This window comes from Arachis duranensis, chromosome 9 (genome assembly GCF_000817695.3).
Source record: "Arachis duranensis cultivar V14167 chromosome 9, aradu.V14167.gnm2.J7QH, whole genome shotgun sequence".
NCBI classification, from domain to species: Eukaryota; Viridiplantae; Streptophyta; class Magnoliopsida; order Fabales; family Fabaceae; genus Arachis; species Arachis duranensis.
The window spans coordinates 57,368,889-57,376,095 of record NC_029780.3 but is presented as its reverse complement, the minus strand read 5'-3'; the positions used below and the strand labels follow the sequence as shown (position 1 = coordinate 57,376,095).

Here is a 7,207-nt window from a genome sequence, read left to right as displayed (position 1 = left end):
GTCAAGTCATTAACTTTAATTTTCAAAATCAAATCTTTCTAAATCTCTTTTTCAAATCTTATTCAAAATAAGTTTCAATCATATCTTTTTTCAAATCATATCTTTTTCAAAATCAATTTCAAAAATCTTTTCAAAATTGATTTTCAAATCTTTTTCAACTAACTAATCAACTTTTTGTTTGTTTTACTATTTCTTATCTTCTTCAAAACCACCTAACTATTTTTCTATCTCTAATTTTTGAAAATTACCTTCCTCTTTTTCAAAATTCTTTTTAATTAACTAATTGTTTTAATTTTAATTTTATTTCTTCTCTTAATTTTCGAAAATCACTATCCATTTTTCAAAAACAATTTTTGAAATTCTCTCCCTCTCATATCCTTCTATTTATTTTATTTAATTACTAACACATCTCTTCTACTCATAATTCGAACATTCTCTTCTCCTTTGTGTTTGAATTTTTCTCTTCTCCTTTTTCTATTCTTTTCTTCTTCTACTCACATAAAGGAATCTCTATACTGTGACGTAGAGGATTCCTCTTCTTTCTGTTCTCTTCTTTTTCATATGAGCAGGAGCAAGGACAAGGACATTCTTGTTGAAGCAGATCCTGAACCTGAAAGGACTCTAAAGAAGAAGCTAAGAAAAGCTAAAGCACAACAATCCAGAGAAATCCTTACAGAAAATCTCGAAAAAGAAGACATGGATGAACCCAACAGCAATGCAAGGAAGATGCTGGGTGACTTTACTGCACCAAATTCCAACTTACATGGAAGAAGCATCTCAATTCCTGCCATTGGAGCAAACAACTTTGAGCTTAATCCTCAATTAGTTTCTCTGATGCAACAGAATTGCAAGTTTTATGGACTTCCATCAGAAGATCTTTTTCAGTTCTTAACTGAATTCTTGCACATATGTGATACTGTTAAGACCAATGGAGTTGATCCCAGGGTCTACAGGCTTATGCTTTTCCCTTTTACTGTAAGAGACAGAGCTAGAGTATGGTTGGACTCTCAACCTAAAGATAGCCTAAACTCTTGGGATAAGCTGGTCACGGCTTTCTTAGCCAAGTTCTTTTCTCTTCAAAAGCTGAGCAAGCTTAGAGTGGATGTCCAAACCTTTAGACAGAAAGAAGGTGAATCCCTCTATGAAGCTTAGGAGAGATATAAGCAACTGACCAAAAAGTGTCCTTCTGACATGCTTTCAGAATGGACCATCCTGCATATATTTTATGATGGTCTATCTGAATTGTTTAAGATGTCATTGGACCATTCTGCATGTGGATCTATTCACCTAAAGAAAATGCCTGCAAAAGCTCAGGAACTCATTGACATGGTTACAAATAATCAGTTCATGTACACTTCTGAAAGAAATTCTGTGAACAATGGGACGCCTCAGAGGAAGGGAGTTCTTGAAATTGATGCTCTGAATGCCATATTGGCTCAGAATAAAATATTGACCCAACAAGTCAATATGATATCTCAGAGTCTGAATGGATTGCAAAATGCATCCAACAGTACTAAAGAAGCATCTTCTGAAGAAGAAGCTTATGATCCTGAGAACCCTGCAATGGCAGAGGTAAATTACATGGGTGAAGCCTTTGGCAACACCTATAACCCTTCATGGAGAAATCATCCGAATTTTTCATGGAAGGATCCACAGAAGCAAGGCTTCAATAATAACAATGGTGGAAGAAACAGGTTTAGCAATAGCAAGCCTTTTCCATCATCCCCTCAGCAACAGACAGAGAATTCTGAGCAGAACCCCTCTAGCTTAGCAAACATAGTCTCTGATCTATCTAAGGCCACTTTAAGTTTCATGAATGAAACAAGGTCCTCCATTAGAAATTTGGAGGCACAAGTGGGCCAACTGAGTAAAAAAGTCACTAAAACTCCTCCTAGTACTCTCCCAAGCAATACAGAAGAGAATCCAAAAAGAGAGTGCAAGGCCATTGATATAATCAAAATGGCCGAATCCAAAGAGGAAGGAGAGGACGTGAATCCCAATGAGGAAGACCTCATGGGACATCCTCCAGATAGAAAGGAGTTTCCTATTGAGGACCTAAAGAAATCTGAGGCTCATATAGAGACCATAGAGATTTCATTAAACTTTCTTCTGCCATTCATGAGCTTTGAGAACTATTCTTCCTTTGAAGAGGATGAAGATGTAACTGAAGAGTAAGTTGCTCAATATCTAGGAGCTATCATGAAGCTGAATGCCAAGTTGTTTGGTAATGAGACTTAGGAAGATGAACCTCCCTTGCTCATTAGTGAACTAAATACATGGGTTCAACAAACTTTACCTCAAAAGAAACAAGATCCTGGTAAATTCTTAATACCCTGTACCATAGGCACCATGACTTTTGAGAAGGCTTTGTGTGACCTGGGGTCAGGTATAAATCTTATGCCACTCTCTGTAATGGAGAAACTAGGGATCTTTGAGGTACAAGCTGCAAGGATCTCATTAGAGATGGCAGACAAGTCAATAAAATAAGCTTATGGATTGGTAGAGAATGTGTTAGTGAAGGTTAAAGGCCTTTACATCCCTGCTGATTTTATAATCCTAGATACTGGGAAGGATGAGGATGAATGCATCATCCTTGGAAGACCCTTCCTAGCCACAGCAGAAGCTATGATTGATGTTAACAGAGGAGAGCTAGTCCTTCAATTGAATAGGGACTACCTTGTGTTTAAAGCTCAGGGATCTTCCTCTGCAACCATGGAGAGGAAGCATGAAAAGCTTCTCTCAATACAGAGTCAAACAAAGCCCACACAATCAAATTCTAAGTTTGGTGTTGGGAGGCCACAACCAAACTCTAAGTTTGGTGTTGAGAAGCCCCCACATTCAAACTCTAAGTTTGGTGTTGGGAGGCCCTCATCATGCTCTGAACATCTGTGAAGCTCCATGAGAGCTCACTGTCAAGCTATTGACATTAAAGAAGCGCTTATTGGGAGGCAACCCAATTTTTATTTATCTATATTTCTATTGTTCTTTTATGTTTTATTAGGTTTATGATCATGTGGAGTCACAAAACAATTGCAAAATTTAAAAACATAATAAAAAATAGCAGAAGAAAAAGCACACCCTGGAGGAAGAGCTGTCTGGCATTTAAATGCCAGAAACAAGCATCTGTCTGGCGTTTAACGCCAGAAACAAGCACCAAGATGGCGTTTAACGCCAGAAACAAGCATAAGGCTGGCATTAAACGCCAGAAATAGGCTACATTTGGGCGTTTAACGCCAGAAACAAGCTGCAGTCTGGCGTTAAATGCCAGGATTGCATACAGAGGGCATTTTACACGCCTAAAAAGTGCAGGGATGAGAAATCCTTGACACCTCAAGATCTATGGACCCCACAGGATTACCTCAGGATCTGTGGACCCCACAGGAACCCCACCTACCCCACTTCTCTATTCTTCACACAATCCAATAACACTATGCCCTTCACCAATCACCTCAATCTCTCTTCCCCATAAACCCTACCTACCTTCAAATTCAAAACCTCTTTCCCATCCAAACCCACCCTAAATGACCGAACCCAAACCCCTCTCCCTCCACTATATAAACCCCTCCATCCTTTTTCATTTTCACACAACACAACCCTCTCTTCTCCCCATTGGCCGAAACCCATACCTCTCTCCATCTCCTCCATATCTTCTTATTCTTCTTCTATTCTTTCTTCTTTTGCTCGAAGGCGAGCAACATTCTAAGTTTGGTGTGGTAAAAGCATGGCTTTTTTGTTTTTCTATAACCATTGATGGCACCTAAGGCCAGAGAAACCTCAAGAAAGAGGAAAGGGAAGGCAATTGCTTCCACCTCTGAGTCATGAGAGATGGAGAGATTCATCTCAAAAGCCCATCAAGACCACTTCTATGAAGTTGTGGCCAAGAAAAAAGTGATCCCTGAGGTCCCTTTTAAGCTCAAAAAGGGCAAATATCCGGAGATCCGACAAGAGATTAGAAGAAGAGGATGGGAAGTTCTCTCCAATTCTATTTAACAAGTCAGAATCTTAACGGTTCAAGAGTTTTATGCAAATGCATGGATCACTAGGAACCATGATCAAAGCATGAACCCAAACCCAAAGAATTGGCTTACAATGGTTCGAGGGAAATGCTTAGATTTCAGTCCGGAGAACGTAAGGTTGGCGTTTAACTTGCCTATGATGCAAGAAGATGCACGCCCCTACGCTAGAAGGGTTAAATTTGATCAATGGATGGACCAAGTCCTCATGGACATATGTGTGAAAGGAGCTCAATGGAAAAGAGACTCAAAAGGCAAGCCGGTTCAATTGAGAAGACTGTACCTTAAGCCTGTGGCTAGAGGATGGTTGGAGTTCATCCAATGCTCCATCATCCCCACTAGCAACCGATCCGAAGTAACTGTGGATTGGGCCATCATGATCCATAGCATCATGATTGGGGAGGAAGTAGAAGTTCATGAAGTCATCTCTCTAGAACTCTACAAAGTAGCCAAAAAGCCCTCCACCTTGGCAAGGCTAGCTTTTTCTCATCTCATTTTCCATCTATGCAACTTAATTGGAGTTGTCATAGAAGGAGACATCCTCATTGAAGACGATAAGCCCATCACTAAGAAGAGGATGGAGTAAACAAGAGAGCCCATTCATGGATCTCAAGAGACGCATGAGGAAGCTTATCATCAAGAAATCCCTGAGGTGCCTCAAGGGATGCATTTTCCTCCAAACAACTATTGGGAACAACTCAACACTTCTCTAAAAGGATTGAGTCATAACATGAAATAATTAAGGGTGGAACACCAAGAGCACTCCATCATTCTCAATGAGATTAGAGAAGATCAAAGAGATATGAGGGAGGAGCAACAAAGGCAAGAAAGAGACATAGAGGAGCTCAAGAACACCATTGGTTCTTCAAGAAGAAGGCGCGACCCTTATTAAGGTAGACTCATTCCTTAACTTCATTGTTCTTATCTCTCTGTTTTCCGATTTTATGCTTTATGTTTGTCTATGTTTTGAGTCTTTACTACATGATCATTAGTATTTAGTAACTATGTCTTAAGGCTATGAATAATTCTATGAATCCTTCACCTTTCTTAAATGAAAAATGTTTTCAGTACAAAAGAACAAGAAGTACATGAGTTTCAAATTCATCCTTGAAGTTAGTTTAATTATATTGATGTAGTGGCAATACTTTTTGTTTTCTGAATGAATGATTGAACAGTGCATATTTTTTATATTGAATTTTATGAATGTTAAAATTGTTGGCTCTTGAAAGAATGATGAACAAGAGAAATGTTGTTGATAATCTGAAAAATCATAAAATTGATTCTTGAAGCATGAAAAAGCAATGAATAAAAAGCTTGTGAAAAAAAAGTGGCGAAAAAAATAATAAAAGAAAAAGAAAAAGCAAGCAGAAAAAGCCAATAGCCCTTAAAACCAAAAGGCAAGGGTAAAAAGGATCCAAGGCTTTGAGCATCAATGGATAGGAGGGTCTAAAGGAATAAAATCCTGGCCTAAGCGGCTAAATCAAGTTGTTGATGTGTGGAAAACGATCCAACACAAAACTCACCGGCAAGTGTACCGGGTCGCATCAAGTAATAAAAACTCACGGGAGTGAGGTCGATCCCACAGGGATTGAAGGATTGAGCAATTTTAGTTTAGTGGGTGATTTAGTCAAGCGAATCAAATATTGGTTGAGTGGTTTATCATTAACAGAAACTAAATTACTTGAAATGTAAAGGGGGAAGGGAGAATTGCAGTAAATTAAAGAGCAGGAAAGTAAATTTGCTGAATCTTAAAGAACAAGAAATTAAATGACTGAAACTTAAAGTGCAAGAAATGTAAATTGCAGTAACTTAAAGTGCAAGAAATGTAAATTGCTTGAATATAAAAGGGGAATTAAGGATTGGGAATTCAGAATTCCAGCGAGAGAAAGTAAATTGCAACAAATAATAAAGTAGAAGATGAATTGGAATAAACTAAATCTCAAATAGAAAATGAAATTAAACTGCAGAAAGGGTTCACAGAAGAACCAAAAAGGAGACTAGAAAGCAAAGTCTAGATCTCAATTGCCTTCCCAGATCCAAGTTCATAAAGCAATTAACAAGAAATTGAAGAAGAAACAGTAAAGGAAATGAAATTAAGTTCAATTATGCAGAAGAGGGTTTAAAGAGATTTTGAATGGAGATTGAGACAGAATTTCCTCAATTCTTCACACCCAAAACTCAAAACAAGAAAAGTAAAAGTGCCCAAGCAAGAACGAGGAAGAAGGGAGATCAATTCTCCTCCCCAATTCTCTGAAATCTCAGTGAATTCACCAAGAGAAGTTCCAAAGTTCAAAAATAAAAGTAAAGGTTCAAAGGAAAATTCCAAGTTCAAAAGCAAAGCAAAAGGTCCTCATTACATCAAACTAGCTCCTATTTATACACTTTCTATTCTTGGATCTTAGGATTTGGATAGGCTTTTGATTTGGTGAAGAAATGAATTTTATTGGATTTTTAATCCAATTTTAGCCCAAAAACAATTGCTTCCAGGAGGCTGCCCTGCCCTTGTGGAGGGCAGGGCAGGAATTGGTGCATGCGGCAATGGTGCGGGCGTGGTGTGCGAGTTTGGTGCGCAGGATGCTGCCCTGCCCTCGCGGAGGGCAGGGCAGAATATTTTGGTGCGCCAGTTTGGTGCCTGTGCGTGTTGCTGGTGCTGCCGAACCGTCCCTTGGTGCGCCAGAATGGTGCGCTGACCGTGCCACAACAAAATGCTGCCCTGCCCTCGCGGAGGGCAGGGCAGTGTTTCCAAATTGAAGTCCCATGTTCGAGACTTGGCCGATGCACACGCTACCCATTTTCCTTGGCTTTCTTGGCACCATAATGAGGCCTAGTTCCTTGCTTCCTCATTATTCCGTGTTCGACTCTTGTGGCAAGCATTGGTAGGCTTTTTCCTTTGATTTATTTTCCATGAAGGCCCGATACTGCCCTTGTGGAGGGCAGGGCAAGGTTTTTCTCTTCTTTGATCCAAGGCACAATTTTGTGCTCTGCCCTTGTCGTGGGCAGGGCAGAATTGCCTTTCAAGCCTTGTTTTCTTATGTTGCCCTCCTAGAGGGCAGTGTGCCCTTGTGGAGGGCAATGCTTGCTCTCTCCTTTATGCACCACGCCTTTTTCTCCTTGAGCCACGCTTTCTCTTTTCTTCTTTTCTTCACCTACAATCAACCAAAACAACCACTCAAAGTATCACTAAATTCACAAGG

At 39.5% G+C, this 7,207-nt stretch overlaps 1 non-coding gene across 1 annotated transcript; it reads right to left on the bottom strand.

The window, feature by feature from the left end:
- Window positions 1–1,089: 1,089 nt before the first annotated feature.
- LOC127742291 (small nucleolar RNA R71) lies at window positions 1,090–1,197 on the bottom strand. Its single transcript, XR_008003479.1, has one exon. It is a non-coding gene; the product is annotated as a small nucleolar RNA R71 (small nucleolar RNA).
- Between the last annotated feature and the right edge of the window lie 6,010 nt (window positions 1,198–7,207).